Source organism: Hemitrygon akajei, chromosome 4, assembly GCF_048418815.1.
Source record: "Hemitrygon akajei chromosome 4, sHemAka1.3, whole genome shotgun sequence".
Lineage (NCBI taxonomy): Eukaryota > Metazoa > Chordata > Chondrichthyes > Myliobatiformes > Dasyatidae > Hemitrygon > Hemitrygon akajei.
The window spans coordinates 119,366,684-119,389,588 of NC_133127.1; the positions used below are offsets into that span (position 1 = coordinate 119,366,684).

The window sequence follows — 22,905 nt, forward strand, 5'->3', positions numbered from 1 at the left end:
CACTCACGAGCTGCGACCTTCGCCAGCTCTGGCACGTGTCCAGAAAACACTTTAACTCTGTAGTTCTCAGCCGCTCCTGCAACGACCTCACTTCATATTCTCCTGAGGCAAATCCAAATACCAGGAGATCATCCACATACGTCAAAATTCCAAACGCCTCCACACCCCCATGGTCTTCCACATGCCCTGCAGGAAGGTTGCAAGGGCTCCGGCGATACCCTGTGGTATCTTTTCGGACCGGAAAGACTCCTAGGAAACTTTTAACCGCCGTCTTCTCCTTGGCGGCCTCATTCATCGGGATCTGGCAACATCCACTCCTCAGATCCAGCACCTTAAACCTCTTCGCAACACTCAGATAGGCCATCGCCTCTACGGCCCAATATAATCCACACACACGCTGCCTACGTCTGCCACGCTGTAGGGGCCAGTCGCCGCAACCTCTGCCTCACCGAGGTGTCTTCAGCAGTCAACTCCCCTCCCTGGTGGTATTTCGCAGCGTCCACTAAGAGGGTCTCACTCTCAGATACTCCTCCAGGCCATACCACCAACGGCTCTTGTTTGAATTCGGTATCGGCCCAATGCTGCTACACACGTCCGCACAAGCAGCTTGAAACTCTCAGTGCATCAACAATGCCTCCAAACAGCTCTCACCCGCCTCCTCCGGGCAGGCCCCCAAGCACACCAACAGGATATTGGTTCTCTCCATAACCGAAACGCTGCCCGTCTCAACAGTGTCCGGACACATCAGCATTAACGATTCACGAACCTCAGTCACCTCCACATTTGCCTCTAAGAACTCCATTTTCACTGACCAACAACCGTCGTCTTTATAATCACCGGCACTGGTACCCCAAATCTCCAGTGCCGTCAATGTCATCAAGGGTAAAGGCTTCCAAAAACGGTTATAACACAAACTGGACAGCAACTTAACCGGTGCCCCGGTGCCGAGGATGGCTTTAACTTGACTTCCATCCATCCGTAACAACACCTGAGTGCGTGGTCCCTCTAAGCCTTCAGGAATAGGGTCTGTTCCTTGCAGGAGTTCCTTGGTACATTGCTGGGAACGTGCTCCCCCAGAGACCCCAAGCCGTTCCCCCACTGGGCCTCCTCTAAGTTTCCCGACACCTCTCGGATCAACGGAACAACTGATCCCCTCGACAAATCCCCCTGTCTCCGCAAGCAATTTATCTGCCCTCCTAACCAAAAGGGATACCCTAAAAACTTCCCACCAATCTCCTGCCACGGATATGATAAGCCCCCCAGCTGCGGCATTTGACTTCCAGTCGAACCACATGCATTTTCCCACACTTTCCCAGAACTGGCAGCTGTCACTTCGAGATAATTGCGCCCGACAGTTCTAACAACGCTACCAGCCCGCTTACTCAAACTTTCAACCAATCCCTGTCGCTTTCCCTCAGCCAAGCACTGCCACTCACCCAACAACTGAGAGGTCTGCTCCGCCCACGTCTCCGCCCCTTTAGGGCTGGACATTATTCCAACAACCGGGCGGAGCCCACCATAGCTGAAACATCCCAACCTGTCACTCCTCACTCTCCAAACAGTACGGACAACCCATGGTACCACCACCATTTCGTCAGCGCTAGTCGGAACTCGAACAACGACCTCTGGGCTACCAACAGCAGCCACCCCACCCAACACACATGCAGAGACAACCGGCAATCGCACACCCACAAAGGCACACCAGCTCTTCGCCGCAGACACAATTCAAAGAGGGCGATCACACAGCTTCCGCAGAAATCAATCCCGGACCAGCACCCCACAATGTAACCCCTGGGTCGCCTCAGGCATCGCTCAAACTCGTTCTCGTCTAGGGGGAGCAGCCTTCGGCCCCGCCAAGCTGGGTAATCAGCTGGTGTGGATGCTGTGTGATGTCCCTGCCTCGCCCAAAAACAGACAGTACACCTTATGCGATTAAATGAGTACAATTTATAAAGATTACTATAACTAAGCGATTACTAATGATACAGTATATATGAATAAGAGAAAAAAAGAAAAGGCGCCAAACTTATCAAAGTCCAAACCACTTCGTGCACAACCGTTGGAGCTCAATTACTGAAGTCTTCTGCTATTCGATCCCCTCCGACTTCCTCGACCCGCCTCCTGGGACCTCCCACAGTGGTCGACCAGACGCTCCACACTCCTCTGTCTCCGTCTCGTCTCATCACCGAAAACCTTGGGCCGGGGACCGTCGCCCAGTTTCCAGCATCCCGTCCTCTCTCTCTCACTCCATCGCCCCGACTCCCCAAAATCCCCGCCAACAATCAGTTTACAGTCCCAAACAAGCTTCCAGCACTTATCATAACAAAGACGCTAGCATTCCTACTATTAACACAGGCGCCAGCATTCCTACTTTTAACAAAACAAAGACGCCATTTTGATTACATACACAGTAACAAAGAAAAAGAAAAAAAACCCCGTTACACTGCGCACAGACTGTTTGATCTGCTTCCGTCTGGTAGGCACTTCAGATCCCTCCAGACTAAGACTAATAGGCACTGGAGAAGTTTTTTCCCTACTACGGTCACTTTGCTGAACAGTTAACTGCCGGTTAACTGTCGGCTAACTATTACTTGGATTGCACTACCTGTATGTATAATTTATATTTTCATTTATATCTATCATTATTATTGTTATGAGCAGAGAGACAACATCTGCCGGAAGTAAATTCCTTGTATGTGCATAGTTACTTGGCGATTAAAGTCTGATTCTGATTTATCCACATTAAACTGCATCTGCCATGCATCTGCTCACTCACCCAAACTGTCCAAGTCACCCTGCATTCTCATAACATCCTCCTGACATTTCATACTGCCACCCAGCTTTGTGTCATCAGCAAATTTGTTAATGTTACTTTTAATCCCTTCATCTAAATCATTAATGTATATTGTAAACAGCTGCGGTCCCAACACCGAACCTTGCAGTACCCCACTGGTCACAGCCTGCCATTCCGAAAGGGACCCGTTAATCACTACTCTTTGTTTCCTGTCAGCCAGCTAATTTTCAATCCATGTCAGTACTCTGCCCCCAATACCATGTGCCCTAATTTTGCCCACTAGTCTCCTATGTGGGACTTTATCAAAAGCTTTCTGGAAGTCCAGGTACACTACATCCACTGGCTCTCCCTTGTCCATTTTCATAGTTACATCCTCAAAAAACTCCAGAAGATTAGTCAAGGATGATTTTCCCTTCATAAATCCATGCTGACTCGGACTGATCCTTCTACTGCTATCCAAATGTGTTGTAATTTCCTCTTTTATAATTGACTCCAGCATCTTTCCCACCTCTGACGTCAGGCTAACCGGTCTATAATTCCCTGTTTTCTCTCTCCCTCCTTTCTTGAAAAGTGGGACAACATTAGCCACCCTCCAATCAGCAGGAACTGTTCCTGAATCTATAGAACATTGGAAAATGATTACCAATGCATCCACGATTTCTAGAGCCACCTCTTTCAGTACCCTGGGATTCAGACCATCAGGTCCCAGGGACTTATCAGCCTTCAGACTCAACAGTCTATCCAACACCGTTTCTAGCCTAATATAAATTTCCTTCAGTTCATCCTTTACCCTAGTTCCTTTGGCCACTATTACATCTGGGAGATTGTTTGTGTCTTCCCTAGTGAAGACAGATCCAAGGAGTTGTCAGAATGAGGTTGAAGGCAAAGTCGGACTGCCTTAGGGACTCCAGCTCCAGATTTGTCCTCAGGGTTTATTCTCCAAGCCATGAGTGGGTATGGCCGCAAGGCGGCGGAGGTTTGAAATCAGAGTTTTCCCTCTCTTTGATGGACTGCCTTCCCAGGCATGATGAGCAAGTGGAGCGGCCTTTGTTGGAGTGGACAGTCAGAGTGGAGATTCTGAGGCTTTAGCTCTTTGAGGATTCAGTCAGGGAAGGCAAAAACAAAAAGCTCGTCATAGAGGGATTCCCCCCACCCTTTGTTACATTTGCTCAGTTGGACAGTAGTAATGCCAGGCAGGATAGTGCAATGTTCCTGTTGCAGGATGTGAGAAGGCATGAAGACCACCTCCATAGCAACTACAACTGCAAGAAGTGCATCCAGCCACAGCGTCTAACAATCCACGTTAAGGAGTTGGAGCTGGAACTGGATGAACTCTGGATCATCTGGAGGCTGAGGGGGTAATAGATAGGACATATGGAAAGGTAGTTACATCCAAGGTGTAGAACACAGGAAACTGGGTGACCGTCAAGAAGGGGAAAGGGTTAAGGAGCCAGTGCAGAGTATCCCTGTTGCCACCCCCCTTAACAACAAGTCTATCACTTTGAATACTGTGGGGGGGAAGACATAACATAGGAAAGTCACAGTGGTTAGGTCTCTGGCACTGGGTCTGTCTCTGTGACTCAGGCAGGAAGGAGAGAGAAGAGGTGAGCTGTGGTGATAGGGGATTCATTAGTCAGGGGAACGGACAGTTCTGTGGATGAGAACTAGATTCCCAGACAGTACGTTGCCTCCCAGGTGCCAGGGTTTGGGACATCTCGAATTGAGTCCTCATCATTCTCAAGTGGGAGGGTAAACAGCCAAAACTCGTGGTCCATGTAGGTACCAATCACATGGTCAGGACAAATGATAAGGTTCTGCATAGGGAATTTAGGGAGTTGGGTGTTAAGTTAAAGAGCAGGACCTCCAGTGTTGTGATCTCAGAATTGCTACTGTGCCATATGCTAGTGAGACTAGAACTAGGAAGATTATACAGTTTAATATGTGGCTAATGAGTTGGTGTAGGAGGGGAAGGCATAAGATTTTTGGATCATTGGGCTCTCTTCCAGGAAAGGTGGGACCAGTTCAGAAGGGACAGTTTGCACCTGAACTGGAGGGGACTAATATCCAAGTGGGACAGTTTCTTAATGCTACACGAGTTGCCAGGGATGGGAATCAGAGTGCCAGAAGTTTGTGGAGAGGTTGTGGAGACAGATGTTGGTAGGACATCGGACAAAGTCAGGAATCAAAAGGTTGAGCATGCTGCAACTGGTGTCCTGAGCTACATGTATTTCAATGCAGGAAGTATCGTAGGAGAGGCAGATGAGCTCAGGGCATGGACCAACACCTGGAATTATGGTATGGTAGCCGTTAGTGAAACTTGGTTGCAAGGGGGCAAGACTAGCAGCTCAATATTCCAGGGTTCCATTGTTTTAGACATGACAGAGTGGAGGGATTAAAGGGGGGGGGGGGGGGGAGAGTTGCATTACTAATCAGGGAAAATGTCCCAGCAGTGCTGTCTGGACAGGCTGGAAAACTCATCTAGTGAGGCATTATGGGTAGAACTGAGAAATAAGAAAGGTATGACCATGATAATGAGGGTATATTACAGACCATCCAATTGTCCGAGGGATTTAGAGGAAGAAATTTGTAGAGAGATCACTAATTGTTGCAAGAGGCATAAAGTTGTTATAGTAAATGACTTTAACTCCTTCATCAGTATGTAGAAGTCCCAATGATGGACATACAATACAGGATCTGCTATTAGAGAATGAGACAGGGCAGGTGACAGAAGTTTGTGTAGGGGAACACTTTGCATCCAGTGCAAAAAAACCAATGACATTGGTTTTTAAATAAATATGCAAAAAAGATATGTCTAGTCCACGGGTTGAGATTCTAAAATGCAGAAAGGCCAATTTTGATAGTATCAGAAATGATCTGGCAAGTGTAGATTGGGACAGGCTGTTATCTGACAAAGGTGTACTTGGAAAGTGGGAGGCCTCCAAAAACAATTGAGAGCACATAGCTTGTATGTGCCTATCAGATATAAAGATAACAAGTGTAGGGAATCCTGGTTTCAAGAGATATTGAGGCCCTGATTAACAGAAAAAAGGAGATGCATAGCAAGTATAGGTAGGTAGGTACAAATGAGGTGCTTATGGAGTTTAAGAAATGCAAGAGAACACTTAAGGAAGACATTAGGAAGGCTGAAAAAAGCATAAAGTTGCTCTAGCAGACAAGGAGAAAGAGAATTCTAAGGTGTTACGAATGTGCCACAACTCTGAGGGGCCGAAGGGTACAAAGTAGCCCCCTCCTTTCGAGAATCGCAAGATCGCTATTAATTCGGGTCTGGGACCCAGGAAATGAGAGAGAGACGTCCAGAATACACAGGTTTTGGAATGTGTCCTGGCCCCAGAAAAGCAGAACCATTGATAACGGCCATTGTCTCTTGGAGACGGAATTGTATACTGAGTACTGTACTATTCATTGAAGCCCTCAGGGGATGACCAGAGTGGGCTGGTTGAGGGATTGCATCATCCCAACCTGATTGAAATCTGAGACCCCATGAGTAAGGATAAAAGAGGGTCTGGGGAACAACCCCTTTAGACGCACCAGGAGAAACGCTAGAAATCCCGTGACAGCGTTTAATAGCGACAGCCACTGGGGCTCGCGTGCATCCTTTCCCCTCACCTGGGAATTGGCGGGCTCACCACGGAAGAACGGCTTAGCTAAAGAAGAGGCCACCAACGAAATTTCGAAGGATCGACATCATAAAAAGGAAAAAGCTGGCAAGTTTCTAAAATCTCTCTCTTGACTCCAACCAAAGGCTGAAGCCTGCATGAACTGAGTGACTTTTATATTTCCATTGGACAATACATTATCCCCTAGACAACGATAGAGCTTATTTCTTATTGATTATTATTATACCCACACTTTTAGAGTTAGTATTGACAACATATATTTTCTATATGTTTGCATTGATATTACTTTTGGGTATTTTTACCAATAAATACTGTTAAAGATAGTACCATCAGACTTCAATGGACCTCTCTATCTTTGCTGGTAAGTGACCCAGTTACGGGGTTCGTAACAACTTGGGGGCTCATCTGGGATTTGATACCAAATTGGAAGGCCAGTGAATCGGGCTTGTAAGTCCAAACCTGGATCTGGTTGCGCGGGTAGCCAGATGGGAAACCAGCAAAGATGGACGTAGATGAATTTATAGTAAACCCGACTCTGGAGGCGCTAGAGGCGGCCACAAAGTCGGAATTGATAAATATTGCAAAAGGACTAAACCTCGCAGAGGTGAGGTTGTCAATGAAAAAGTGGGAGGTGCAGAGGGCCATAACTCAGTATTATATTGTGAAGAATGTGTTTTCTGCTGAGGTATTGGAAAATATCCCTGAAAAGGTACCAGTTAGTGGGACGGCTCAGTTAGAGTTGGAGAAATTGAGGCTGGACGCAGAACAGAGGAAGAGGGAGCATGAGCTCCAGCTAAAGGAGTTAGAGGTGAAAAGAGAGCAGGAAAGAGCTGAAAAAGAGCAGGACAGAGCTGAGAAAGAAAAGGAAAGAGCCGAGAAGGAGAGGGAGGCGGAGAAACAGAGGCAACATGACTTGGATATGGAGAAGTTAAGGCAAGAGCGAAAAGTTCAAGGGTCAGACCGAGAGGAGCGGTTTAATGTTGGTCGGGAGTTGAGGGTAGTACCTCCGTTCGAGGAGACGGATGTTGATAGTTATTTCTTACTTTTTGAAAAGGTGGCAGTGAATCAGAAGTGGCCCAAAGAGCAGTGGGTGGCATTGTTACAAAGTGTGTTAAAAGGGAAGGCACAACGGGCATATGCGGCATTGTCCATGGAGGAGGAAGAGTCTGAGAATTATGAAAAAGTAAAGGAGGCCATTCTTTGGACCTATGAATTGGTACCTGAAGCCTATAGACAAAAGTTCAGAAATTTAAAGAAAGGATGGAATCAGACGTATACCAAGTTTGCCTATGAGAAGGGTGTGCTCTTGGATCACTGGTGTGCAGCAGAAATAGTGGAAGAAGATTTTTGGCATCTCAGGGAGTTAATTCTGATTGAGGAATTTAAAGGTTGTGTTTCGGAGGATATCTGGATGTATTTGAATGAGAAGCCGAATAAGTCCATCTCTGAATTTGCTAGGTTCGCAGATGAATATGCCCTAACCCACAAGACAAAGTTTTCCTCAAATAAGAGTTACCAGAAAGACCGTGGGAATGGTAGAGAAAGCCCGCCAGCCGAGGCAGAGATCCCGCTGGGAGCTAGTGGTAAGATTGAGGAGGAGAGGCAAGACGGCAGGAGAGGTCCTGGCTTGACCTGTTTTAATCGTGGAAAGGGGGGACATATTGCATCTAGGAAGGAGACAGGAAAATGGAATGCAGCAGTCCCTATAGGATGTGCTGTAGTGATCAGAAAATCGATGAGAGAGCCCCAGGTAGACAGAGTATGATAAGGGTCTGAGACATGTATTTCAAAAGGAACCGTGTCTGTGAGAGAGGGAGACACACCAGTTCCAGTGCGGATCTGGAGAGACACGGGAACTGAACTGTCATTGATTAGCAGTAAGGTACTGGATTTTGGTCGTAAGACTGCAGAGGCAGCTTTGAGAGGAATAGGAAAAGGGACCGAAGTGGTGCCCTTGCATAGGATCAATCTGAATTGTGATCGGGTATCTGGACCAGTTGAAATAGGGGTGCGATCAGAATTCCCGAGAACTGACGTGGACGTCTTTCTGGGTAACGATTTAGCTAGTGGTAAGGTTTGGTCAGCAATGAAGCTGACGAGCCAGCCTGTGAATGTTGAGGTCCCACCCCTAGATTCCAAGATCTATCCCGCATGCGTAATCACTCGCAGCATGTCGAGAAAGGCAGCTGAGAAAGAGACCAGTTTAAATCAGGCCAGTATCGATTTGGCCGAGACGTTTTTACCGACCCTGTACCAAGAGGGTTTAGAGGGTGGTAAAATGAAGAGTAGTAAAGTGAAAGAGAGTAAGGGCAAGGAGGTAGATCTCCCTTAGCGAGGAGAAAATTTATAGAGGCACGAAGTAAAGATGAGAAACAGATAAGGCTGTTAAAAGGTCCAGAGTTGGACATGGATGATCTGTCTAATTTGGCAGAACTGTTTGAAGAAGTTGAAAATTCTAAAGGTGTTCCCAATAATGAAATGAGGGCAGTCCTAGATGAAAAGGATGCCATTACCTTGAAGAAGTCTGCTGGGTTGGCAGATGAGGTTGTTTCAGCCCGCGGGGTTGAGTTTACTGCGGAAGGGAGTTGCCCAGAGAGTAGCTGGGAGGATCAGGGGAATTTAGAATTTGAAAAGGGTACGGGTATTGAAAGCCTGGAAGAGGCAAATGTCCTGTTTGAGTGTGTTCAAGATGAAGATGCACGAGGTACTGAACCTAGTAATGGAGCTCAGAAAAAGTCTGAGGTATTTGATTCAGTTGAAAAGGAATGGGTCAGATGGACTTGGTTCAGTGAAGAAAGGGTTAACCTTGGTAATAGTGGGAAATGAGAATTCCCAGTTGTTTGTGTTCGAAGGTGTGTTAAAAGTTAGTGAGGAGATAAAAGGTGGTGATGTGAATCTTATTATTGAAGGAAAAGAGAAAAGTGTAGTTCCTAAATTGAATGAAGAAATTTTAAAGTCTGGATTGATGTCAGAAGCAGCAACCAGGCTACAGAGACAATGGCTTGGTAACACGGTGCCTGCGAATCAATTACAGGTTGAGTTGGAATGTAAAGGTGCCCCACACGCTATTGTTATTGAAGAATGTGGTGTGAAAAAGCAGAATTCGAAATGCTGTTTGAACAAAGAGTTTAAACTGAAAACTAATAGCCTGAAGGGTCCTGAAGAGAAAACTAGCAATTTGCTTAAAATTAAAGAATTGTGTGGAAATTCGGAAAATGGTCTAAGTTTGGAACACATTGTTGATAAAATAACTCCTATGAAAGAAGCTCACCACGTGGGAGTTAACTGGAAAAGGGGCGAGGGTTGATGGGATGCCATTTTAACTAACCAGATCCGGTTTGAAGGGATTTCGACAAAGCATGTGAATAATAAAGACAACCCCCAAGAAGTTTGACTGTTCAGTTGAAAGTAAAATGAAGATTAGTATTTGCATGAACTTTTGTAGTATACACATAAGCTAAGATCACAACTCTTTAGTTTTTGTTTGCTGAAGGAAAGAAATAAAAATAGGTGGTTATTAAATTGGAGTCTGATGCTACAAGACTTTAGTAAGGTACAAGATGTTAAGATATTAAAGGAAGTGACAATGTAATCGTTAACTGTTTAGATGCTGAATTGAATATATAACTGTATTACTCTAGAGTGAAAAAAAACCTTTTGCATTGTGTTAGATTTAAAATCCTGTAAGACTCTGTATTACTTCGTTTTTACCGATGGTTAAAAACACGCTTTGAAGGAAGGGGGTGTTACGAATGTGCCACAACTCTGAGGGGCCGAAGGGTACAAAGTAGCCCCCTCCTTTCGAGAATCGCAAGATCGCTATTAATTCGGGTCTGGGACCCAGGAAATGAGAGAGAGACGTCCAGAATACACAGGTTTTGGAATGTGTCCTGGCCCCAGAAAGGCGGAACCATTGATAACGGCCATTGTCTCTTGGAGACGGAATTGTGTATTGAGTACTGTACTATTCATTGAAGCCCTCAGGGGGTGACCAGAGTGGGCTGGTTGAGGGATTGCATCATCCCAACCTGATTGACATCTGAGACCCCGTGAGTAAGGATAAAAGAGGGTCTGGGGAACAACCCCTTTAGACGCACCAGGAGAAACGCTAGAAATCCCGTGACAGCATTTAATAGCGACAGCCAGTGGGGCTCACGTGCATCCTTTTCCCTCGCCTGGGAATTGGCAGGCTCGCCACGGAAGAACGGCTTAGCTAAAGAAGAGGCCACCAACGAAATTTCGAAGGATCGACATCATAAAAAGCAAAAGCTGGCTCCTCAGACAGGATGAAGAGGTCAATACTCCCCAATGCCATTAGGCTTTACAATTCTACCGCCAGGACTTAAGAACTTTTTAAAAGCTATTATTAATGCTTTTTGAGATAGTGATTTAGATGCATATCATATTTTTTACTGAGTTAAGTATTGTATGTAATTAGTTTTGCTACAACAAGTGTATGGGACATTGGAAAAAAAGTTGAATTTCCCCATGGGGATGAATAAAGTATCTATCTATCTATCTATCTATCTATCTAAGTTTCTAAAATCTCTCTCTTGACTCCAACCAAAGGCTGAAGCCTGCATGAACTGAGTGACTTTTATATTTCCATCGGACAATACATTATCCCCTAGACAACGATAGAGCTTATTTCTTATTGATTATTATTATACCCGCACTTTTAGATTTAGTATTGACAACGTATATTATCTGTATGTTTGCATTGATATTATTTTTGTGTATTTTTACCAATAAATACTGTTAAAGGTAGTACCATCAGATTTCAACGGACCTCTCTATCTTTGCTGGTAAGTGCCCCAGTTATGGGGTTCGTAACAAAGGGTTTCTACAGATATGTTTAGAGCAAAAGGATTGCAAGGGTCAAAGTTGGTCCTCTGGAAGATTAGAATGATAATCCATATGTGGAGTCAAAACAGATGTGGGGATCTGAAATAAACTTTCTGCATCTGTATTTACTCAGTAGATGCATATGGAGTACATAGAAGCAAAGCGACATCATGGAACTGTACAGATTACAGAGGAGGAAGTGTTTGCTATCCTGTGGCAAATCAAAGTAGATAAATCCCCAGAGCCTGACCAGGTGTCCTCTTGAATCCTTCAGGAGGGTAGTGCAGAAATTGCCAGGGCCCTAGCAGAGATTATTTAAACCATCCTTAGCGACGGGAGACATACCAAAGGACAGCCAATGTTGTTTCACTGTTTAAGAAAGGCTCTAAACATAAACCGGGAAATTGCAGACTGGTGAGTTTGACATCAGTAGTGTGAAATTTACTGGAAGGTATTCTTAGAGACCAGATATATAAATATTTGGATAGACATGGACTGATTGGGGATTGTCAGCATGGGTTTGCACATGGTAGGTCATGTTTAACCAATCTTACAGAGTATTTTGAGGAAGTTACCCGGAAAGTGGATGAAGGCAAGTCAGTGGATGTTGTCCACATGGACTTCAGCATGGCACTTGATAAGGTCCCACGTGGGAGATTGGTCGGAAGTTCAGATGCTCGGCATTCAAAATGGGATAGTAAATTGGATGAGAAAGTCGGCTTTGTTGGAGAAGCCAGAGAGTGGTTGTAGACAGTTACTTCTCTGACAGGAAGCCTGTGACTAGTGGAGTGCTACAGGGATTAGGACTCATCCTTTGTTCTTTGTCATCTATATCAATGATCTGGAATAAACTTTCTGCATCTGTATCAGTAAGTTTGTGGATGACACCAAGATTGGGCTGTAGTGGCGAGTGAGGAAGGCTATCGTGGCTTGCAGAGGGCTCTGCATCAGCTGGAAAAATGAGCTGAAAAATGGCAGGTGGAATTTCACGCAGACCAAGCAGGGAAGGTCTTACACAGTGAATGGCAGAGCACTGAGGAGTGTGGTAGAACAAAGGAATCTGGGAATACAGGTACATAATTCTTTGAAAGTGGCAGACAATGTTGTAAAGAAAGCTTTGACACATTGACCTTCATAAATCAATATATTGAGTACAGGAGATGGGAAGTTAAATTGAAGTTGTATAAGACATTGGTGTGGCCTAATTTGGAGTATTGTGTGCAGTTTTGGTCACCTACCTGCAGGAAAGAAGTAAATCAGGTCAAAAGAGTACAGATAAAATTTACTAGGATTTTGCCAGGTCTGGAGAAACTGAGAGATAAGGAAAGATTGAATAGGTTAGGACTTTATTCCTGAGAATGTAGAAGATTGAGAGAAGATTAGAATGAGGTTTACAAAATTATGAGGGGTATAGATAGGGTTAGTAGAAGCAGGCTTTTTCCACTGAGCTTGGGTGGGACTATAACCAGAGGTCATGGGATAAGGGTGAAAAGTGAAAAGTTTAAGGGTAGCATGAGGGGTTACTGCATCACTCAGAGGATTATGAGAGTGTGGAAAGAGCTGCTAGCACAAGTGGTGCATGCGAGCTCAATTTCAACATTTGACCAAAGTTTGAATAAGTACGTGGATGGTAGAGGCAAAGCACAGAAACAGATCCTTCGGCCCATCTAGTCCATGCTGAACCATTTGAATTGCCTACTCCCATCGACCTGCACCACTGTGGTCCCAGTGTAGGTCGATGGCAGTAGGCAATTTAAATGGTTCAGCATGGACTAGATGGGCTGAAGGGTCTGCTTCTGTGCTGTACTTCACTGTGACTCTATCATTCTAAGAACAATACAACAGAGAGGGGTAATTGCCTGGTTCTCAAAATTTTGAAGATTTCTTAAAATTCAAGTGAGAGCAAGGCAAGACTAGATGTTTAGGGTGTTGTCCAGCATGATATCATTCACATACGACCATTTTTGGGACTTGGAAGGTGTTTATTTTCAAATATCTTACACCTCCAGGAGGAAGAAAGGCTTATTCACTATCACATCCCAACCTACAAACTCTCCAAATGCCCTGAGTATTCATTTACTGATACTCACCCCATCAGGTATAGATGAGCATGGCATAAACACATGAGATTTTGCAGATGCTAGAAATCTGGAGAAACACACACAACATGCTGGAGGAACTCTGTATGTCAGGCAGCATCTATGGAGGGGCATAAACAGTGTTCGTTTTGGACCAAGACCTTTTAATCAGGACTAGGACTCTTCTACTGCTCTGACGAAATTCCTGAATACAATGGAGGCATTTTTATTAAAATGTCTGAAATACTTGCTAAATTAGCAGGGAGAAAACCTGAATAAGTTTGTCCATCGCTGTAGACAAGTTAATTCAAGGAAGTATAAAAGGTAGGTGCAAAAAGAGCCAATCAACTTATTAAGATAGGCTTGTCATAATCACGGATTCAGCAGCGCAGCAGATACGGTAATTGCACTCATGAATGTGCACATGTCAGCTAATTATTATTTCATTGTGATAGTATTTAACTTTCTTTTCGTCGCAGTGCTTGTCAAGACTTGGACACAGCACAGCAACATTTCTCTGCCTGCTTGCATTCGGCCTTGCATGAGAAATTGGACTGTCAAGTCAACTGACTGAAGACTAGCAGTATTTGTTTTATATTTAGTTATTCCCTTCAGCCGCAGTGAAGACTTCATTTTCCATTTGAAAGTTTTAGTTAACAACCCTGTTTGGCCTAGCATTTATTGTTTTCTTTTCCCTCTAACTCTGGTCGCATTAAAGTCTGTGAACTATTGACCCGCTTCAGTGTCTTTCGCTCGGCACTTGGGCTATATCCGAACCCAGTGACAAGGCTCAAGATTCCAAATCCTTCAGGATAGTATTCAACTGCACTTTGAATTCCCTCGGTAATTCATTCTCATATATTTCTTGATAGATTAGTCCCAATGTTTATGAGCCTTTGAGCCATTATTCTGAATACTTGTTTAAAATTTACTTTTCACTGATTTAAAATGCCCTTTGGTAATACTTTGAAATAATGGAATGGAGCTACTTCATCAATAACATTTAATATTTCATGTGTATTTAAAAATTGCCCCATAGTTTTGTGATTCTTGCTTAAAGTTTATTGCTTTTACATTTGGATCAATTTGTTTGGTTTTCACTGCAGTCTTTTGATGTTTCTTTTTTATTACAGGAACCATTATATCTTAAAAATGGACATTATTGACTTTAAATCGCTTCAGGGAATTGTCCTGTCATAAATGGTGCTAAATAAATGCAAACCCTTTCCATTTGATTTATAATTTTGTGTGGTATAGTTACCAGAAATTAACATACTACTTCTGATTTACTCTGTAAAGCTTCATATAAGTTTTTGCAACGTGAGGACTTGAGTTCTGCCTGTATATGCTACCATGATTGTTTTAAATAACTCTTGCAAAAAGACTGTGTTCAAATTATAAGCATTCCATTGTCATTCTCAGCCTGCCTCTAACAATTAATTTCTTTTTGTGAACTAGGCAAATCTTTTTCCGCTGGCATGCTGTGTTTGAAGTTGAGTAATGCTCAGTTTGATATTATTTAGAGGTAGGATTCCTTAATTACTAAAAATGATGGCAAATTCAAATTTTTCTACTGGTTCTTACTTTTGGTATTCAGTTTCCAAGCATCGCCAACTTCATCACTGAATAAAACTACCATAAGATGCCGAGATACCCAAGCACAGAGCATCTAAAATTATTTAATTTTAGCATGGCATTCAAATATGGCCATTTACTGGTTTGAAGAGTGGAAATTCAGAATTTCGACTGATATTTCAGATCACAAGTTCATCATCTTAGACAATTTCTTGAGATGAAGGTTGACTTGTTTCATTCTAAGGTATCTTTAAGACTAATGTGGGAAGCAGAGACATTTCCGCAAATAGCTTTGTATGAGAATGTCTTTGGAGTCTCAGTGTACTCCAAATGCATAGCCTCAAGATTTGCAATACCATCCTGAGCGCTCCTTCCTTCTCTACTGTGAGAGGTTATGGGGCAGATTTGAGGAGGTGCTACAGTTCTCAGAGGCACAGAGTATATCCTTGAATCTTTTACTCTGTCTCCCTTCTAATCACTTCCCACGACGGATTTCAAAACAGGGTCTGCTATAGGAGTGTGCTGTCAAGCATGTGATTAAGGTAATCACTGGGGATCATGACCATGGAGGGTACAGCGACAGTTCACTTGGCCTTCCTTTGAATTTATGGTGGCATTCTTCCAGTACCTTCAGATGCCTGCTGTGGGCAGTTCACGTCTGAGAAGCAGATAAGAGAGCAGAAATAATTCTACCTGGTAGATCATAGGTTTTGTGACAGTTCTGAGATTGATTCACAAAGGGTTGTGCTGGAGGATTAAAGGTGGTGCTGAATTCCATCAGAACACAGGGACTCAAACTTTAACAGGATGGCCACTGGCCTATTCTGCCCTCTGTGGCAGGCAGAGCAAAAGTGCACTACAGAGTAGTTCTGCCATTCCCATTCTGACATATCTGTTTATGGCTTCCTCTACTGTCACAATAAGTACAAACCAGGCAACACCTCATTCTGTCTGGGTAGCCTCTAATCTAATGGCATGATCATTAATTTCTCTAACCACTGGTAATTACTACCCTCCCCACCCTTCCCTCTTTACCCTTTCTCCATTCTGGTCACCCTCTCACTCGATCTCTTCTCCACACTTGGACATCATCTCCCTCTGGTTCCCCGCCTCCTTCCCTTTCTTCCATGCTTTTCTTCAAAATGACCTTTTTTCTCTTTTCTGCCCTTTATTTCTTCCATCTATCCCCTGCCAGCTTCTTGATTCATGCCCTTCTCTGCCACCCACCCACTTTCCTCCACACCTGGTCTTGCCTATAATTTGCAAGCTTGTGCGCATTCCCCTGTCCCCCCCACCCCCACACACACACACATTCTTGCTTCTATTTCCTTTCTTTCCGGTCCTGATGAGGGGTCTTGGTACAGAACATTAACGAAAATATTTCCCTCCACAGTTGCTGCCTGACATGCTGCGTTGCTCACAAAGTGGAATGCGCTGACGAGCGCGAGGCCTTCATCTTTATACTTTTACCACGGTCTCCAAATACTTCTAATGACTTTGGAGTCGGGAACACATCTGCCCTTGTCCCACTCAAGTTTTTTTCCAGTGGCGGGGCAGATTTTCGGGCGCTACTAGTCCCTCTAAGGTGGGTCCCGTGGGAGGTGTAACCTTAGCCACAGCTTGGACGGGAAACTGCAGGTGCACGTTTCCCACTCTGCTGCCGCGTTGCGCTGTGATACGGGATCCGCGGCGCATCACACACTATTTGGCAACTGTAGCAGGTTAGCAATCAAACTGGCACTGACCTGTTGGATAGGATTCCCAGATGAAATAAATCCCCTATATTTGCACGGGGCCCTGAAATTGCGTACCGCCCCCTCCCCCAAGGTGTAATGAGAGACGGCATAAATATTAGTAGTCTTTCTTCCCGGTGACCAAGACATAGGCCCGGATTCACCCGAATAGCTCAGCTGCCTTGAGCAGGTGTGCCGAGGAGAAGGGCCGCTACCTCCAGTGTCTGGAAGGGTGTGACAATCGCAAAGTCTGCCTGGATCATATGAGCATTTGGCTTGCAGGAGAAGCCGTCCGTGAAGAGAGTAGAATTGGGATTATCCAGGAGGTAGCGAGCAGATCCGGCCGGGGCAGCGTGACTATCTCGGCTACTTTCAGGCAATCATGGGATTTGGGAGGATCAGGGAGTGGCATTGAGGTGGAAGGATTTAGGGCTGGCCCTCTCTAAAAGAAAGATTATGTTTACTTTGCAACTGTAGCAGGGTTTTCCATGTATCCGCGAGGAAGTCGCCGGTGGGATGGAACAGAGCGCTCTCCGGAGAGGGGTACATCAGCCAGATCGTCTCTGACCGCAGCGACATACACAGCCGGGGTTTCCGTGTACCCCGGGCAAGACGATATTGTTGGCAATTGTCAGTAAAGGCTGTCTTCGTGCAGGGGCAGATAGAGCACAGGTCGACTACCGTGCACCTGCAGCTTTGGGAGCGAATGGAAGCCAGTATAACATCGGTGACCGGCACAGCAGGTGAAGTCAGTTGGATGATTTGATTAATGGCCCGTAAGTCCTGTAGGAACCACCATTCCTCGGGACTTCTCGGTTTAGGGACTGGCAATATAGGTGTTTTGCAAGGACTCTGAGTGAGCCGAGGAACCCCTTGTTGTAGTTGGATCCCGATCACTGGCCTGGTGCCCTGCAGGACATCTGGCGATAGGCGGATCTGTCGAACGGAAGGTAGGGGGCTAGTCTGCTTCAAAGTCATCTAATGGGGGGCGGGGTTTGGCTTGACAAAGCCAACGTGATTTTTATGCTGAACCCATAATTCTGGGTTCACTTGGTGGATGTCGGCAGATCCTGACTGTAGTATTGATGATGTGACTCGGACACCGCTGTAGATTGAACAACCACGTTTATTCAACAGACCACCATTTCATTTAGTCCTGACGAAGGGTCTCGGCCCGAAACGTCGACAGCGCTTCTCCCTATAGATGCTGCCTGGCCTGCTGTGTTCCACCAGCATTTTGTGTGTGTTGTTTTCTTTAACCCCCCCCTTCTGACGTCATATGCACTCTGACCTACGAATACTCACACAATACATTACACTGACCATTGGGGCTGGGGTGGAGGATGATGAGGAGGAAATGTCCCTTCAGCTCGCATGGGGTTAATCATAATAATGCCTGTTTTGGGGTTCAGGAAGTGTACCCCGGGTTCCTGGCATACGGGCAGCTCGACCACTACACTCTTCACCAGGGGCCCCAAGTCCTTCTGCGTGAAAGGAGGATTCAGAGTTCAAGAGACACGGGAAGGCCAGGGTCTAAATGGACTTCGGCAGCTCATCCCTTGGGTCAAAACCTATGTCCCCACTAAAGGAAATAGACCGTAATGTGCCCCCATATTCGGAAGCCGTTTTACGACAATCACTATTGGGATCGGGGTCTCGGAAGGTGGCGGGACAGTGCAATGCAGTTGCCAGTTTTCAGGCAAAATCTCCAAAGAATCCCCGATCCCCTACTATCACCAGTATTCCTGCCACAGCCAATTTCCCCAGGGGAGCCCCTCTATATCCCGGGCGTATAAAGCCGTCTGCGTTTCTGTTGGTCGAGTTTTTTTTTGGAGCATCATAGAGCGAAGCTCGGACACCGTTTCACTGGACTGCTCGAGGTACAATCCGTCGGGAGTGCAATGGATTATGGCGTTCAGTTTTCACAAAGCCTGGCGTCCTAGTGGGCTAACCGGAGAGCTATTGTCTATCACAAACGATTCCTCTACCCGTCTTTTTGTATATACTGTCCCTTTTCTCCCGAGATCTTAAACAGCCCATTTCGTTCAGGGTTGGGGTTGCCAGTTCAGATTTAAAGGCGTGGGAGGCCTCAGGTCGGAGGCAGTTAAGGAAGGTTTGTTCAGCCAACCGGGCATTTTGCTGGTCCAGGAGTAATCCCGCATTTGATTCCCAGGTTTCTTTGAATCGAGCTACCAAGTCAGTGGCGATAACTTCTCTGAAGTCCCCATGTTGTCAGGTTGCGGCAACGATAGGGCTTTAATTTCGCGCTCCCCGTTCCCATAGCCTGTCGGACATCCGCGCCGATTGCCGGTCGTCAGTCTCCCTCGGGAGCAGCATTGGCGAGCATTCGCCCCAGTCCATGAAGTTCCGTGTAGGATACTGAGGAGCGCCCGTAAATCGCCAGGCAGCTGGCTAAGTATTTGACAGGTCTGAGTAAGCCAGTTATGAAACGCTAAAGATTTTCTTAGTGAATCGGGCGTCGCCGATCATATTGCGTTCCTCAGCCAGGGTCCAGGGTTTTAAAATAGAACATATTATCCGGGGGAATTGAGAGGTCCCTTCTCTTGTGGTGCTATCGGGTAGCCCTTCTCCTCTGTCTGGTGGAAAGTCGATCCTCCTGGAGCGGAGCCTGTAAGCTGCGGAAACATCGAGCACAGGGGCGGGGTTCCGGAAGAATCCTGGGGAGCAGCCGTTGCCGCCACCGCCTGGGCTGGCTGCCCGTCCTGGGGTCTTCGTTGTAATCTCACTGCCGCTTCAATAACCTCCATATACATCACTGGGAAATGTAACATAGTACCTGCTGTCCCCAGTTTCCAACTAAACCTTATAGGAGGGAACTAACCCAACAATTGCTTTATTCTCTTATATTTCGTAGTGTTCTTCTCCGTGTCCTTAATCATTGGGGACTTCGTAATCGGATTAGCCGGGCATCGTTCCTGGGGAGGACGCTTGTTCTTTTCCGATCGGAATGGCTTGACATCCAGCGTGTTTGTGCGTGTTGATTTGACCAGGGACTTGCCGGCCTGGTTTTCCATTTTAACATACACTTTTATTTTTATTTGTTAGTATTCTATGTTTTCTATACTAACTACGCTTCCTAATCAGCTGATTACCATATACGAATAGCTGGGTCCCGTTAAATTTCACAAAAATATCTTGCCTATTAGGTCAGAGCTCCCTGTCCTAGTTTCCCTCTTGTTCCTACCAGAACTCAGGAACTGGTCACCTGCCCGGTCAGGGACGACCATCCTCACGCCTTGCCCTCGCCCTGGTCTTGATTCCTGTCTTTAAGGGAAGTCTCACGGGAAACAGTTTGATTCCTTTCCGAGGGGCCAATTACTCGGTCGGAGCTCAGTTGGATCCCGGAAATAGGGATCCCATCCTCATCGCCACATTGTTAGGGAATTTCCATTCCTACACAAGACTCAGACCCAGGCATTCGTTAGAAGATTCTTTACGCGACCAGGGAGCCGTCCATCTGAACAGCAACGACTCCGCTTATGGTCAGTACATGCACCCTCTTAATGTTTGATTTTAATGGGTATGGTTTGTTCAACTTTTCCATATTTGGTGTCCTAAGCAAGCTAGAGGGGAAAACAGCTAGGCCACGTCGCCTTGTGGTGAACAGCAGTAGGCTAAAGGGCAACACCACATGATCTTGTGTCTGGTGCAGTAGGCTAAAGCGCAAATCCAGGGATAACCTCGCTGTTGCAGCAGTAGATCCAAGGGCAGCACCATGATCTTCTTCTGATCCCAGCATTAAGCAACACAGACACACAATTCTATAGTTTCACAAAGGTGTTAACCAGAGCCAGCCGGCCATAGTCCTCCACATGAAGTAAGCCAGTACCTCCACTTAGTAAGACGAGGAAAAATCCTGGACTCAGTGTTGAGTCAAGTGTAGATTGAGAGATCAGTTGTTTAACACCTGACCTGTGCGTTCCATACATCGACATTGCCCCCCCCCCTCTCTCTCCCTCTTTCACAAATCTAGCTAGTATTTCCCTGAGGGCATAATTCAGTTTACCAGTACATGTTGACCAGAACCCTGGCAAGAACTCTTGCTCAGTTAGTGTTATAGGGTCCTCTACATCTGTTTTAAAAGACTAATATAGTATCAGTCTGACATGTCAGAAAGACAGCCATGTTATAGCACTCTCTCAATATCGCAACAAAGTTCCTGTTTTATTACATGTACAATTGTACAGTGCAGATCGATCGTATAATCAACTAACTGATAGCAAGAGCTTCCAACAATTGAGGCACAGCTGACATTCACTTGAATGAGGGAGAAGGTCTGAAGTGCTAGATGAATTCTCACTTGTTAATAACTCCTTATTGTTACAATGATTTAAGGAATACTTACCAGAAATAACTGAGATTCTACAGCTAACTTGTAGTTAGATTATTCATGTCCTTGGATTGGGCCATAACCTCAGTGTTTCTTAAGAACAAGGCAAAGATTTTGTTGATTTTCTATCAGTGGTTTGTATGCTATATGCATCACGATGGTTGACAGCCACTTCTCTCTGTGTTCTCAGCTGAAGTATATTTTTGCTTTGAAGAAACTCACACGTACATCATTCTTTGATTTTCTGCTTCTCAATATGATTTAAATCTCTGCGGTATCATCATTGTTTTTCATTATTTTCACTATGTAATTAGCATTCATATTGCACATTTATCATTTTTGGGCTGAAGTATTTCATGACAACTTAGCAACCTAAATTTCTACTTGGGCATTTGAGGATATGATACATTTGAGTATTTATTGTACTTAAAACAATTACAATAACGTGCAAAATGAGTGGTAAGTTTGACAATTGAAATCTACCCCTGTAATTGTATCTTGTTTATTTTATGAATATTGTGAATCCATTTCTCGATGGACAAAAACAGAGATCTAACCTGATAGGAGAAAGAATTCTGTGAGCATCAAGGTCCAACAAACAACCCAAGCAGGGAAACTGAGCAGGTGATCCATTTTAGTGATGCTGCTAATGGATAATTGTTAGGTTCAAGTGCTTAGTGTCGGATGAAAGAAACAATAAATCCACAAATTTATGTCATACCTTCCATATTCTGGGACTATCCAAGATATTTTATAGACAATTAAGTCATACCCCCTTCAATATGAAGACTCTATATTCAACTTAAGTTTCTTCCATCATGATGCCATCACCAATCTATATTCATTTCATTGTTCCAAAGAGTCGATTCCCTTTGTGGTTGTCTGGTTCATTTTTCTTTCCATAGATATTCCTCAGGCAGCTACATGAGGTGAAACATCTGTTTTGTTACCTCTTGTCTTCCCATTATGCCTGGCACCAAAGGGTATGAAGTAGCAATTAGCTTGCACTTTACTCTAGTACACTGTATTGACTATTCATAATGTGGTAAATTTTACATCAGAGAGACCAAATATATATAGGGGACTGCTTTATGAAACACCTGTGTTCAGTTTATGCGTAGCTCTGATCTAAAGACTACCTCACTACTTTTTTAATTTTATTTTTGCTCTACTTAGTGTAACTATTTTATTTATATACTTGCAGTAATTCACATTTTTTTCTCAATTCTGCATTGCATTGTACTGCTGCCACAAAGCCAACAAATTTCACAACATATACCGCTAGTCTTAAACCTGATTCTGATTCAGATTTGCTTCTCTATCAAATTCCCACTCTGACCTTGCTATCCTCATCTTTTCCCCAATATTTCAAGGCAGCCTGGTAAAAACATTCATATTTCAACTAGGCAGACTACAACCTTCCAATCCCTAGTCTACATTTAGTAATTTCTGTGAATAATGCTGTAATGCCATTGCAAAATACTGCAGGTGATGGAAATCTGATTTAGAAATAGAAAATGCTGGAAATTAGACTGTGTGTGTAGAGAGAAAAAATAGTTAATGTTTCATCAGTCTGGTCCAGCTGCTGTCCTTGCCAGCTTCTGTGGACCCATCTCTCCTATTTTATACTCACCCCATTCCCACTTCCTTTTGACTTGCTTCAAATTTATTTTTGTATTCAATTGAAGAAAATCAAGGGATACAGTTGATATAGGAAAGTGATTCTGAGGTACAAAAAAGCCGGGGTTTTATTGAATGGCAGAGCAGGCCTGAGGGCCAAATGGCCTTCACCTGATTCTCTTTTCTTGTGTTCTAATTTCTCCTTTTCATTATATCACAGTCTACCTTCTTTACTGCCCTCATTCTCTGCATCTTTATATCTAATATTTGC

The 22,905-nt window shown here is 44.7% G+C and overlaps 1 pseudogene; it reads left to right on the top strand.

The window, feature by feature from the left end:
* The window catches only part of LOC140726012 (uncharacterized), a 134,996-nt pseudogene extending 115,950 nt beyond the window's left edge, over positions 1-19,046 (top strand).
* The last annotated feature ends 3,859 nt before the right edge of the window (positions 19,047-22,905 follow it).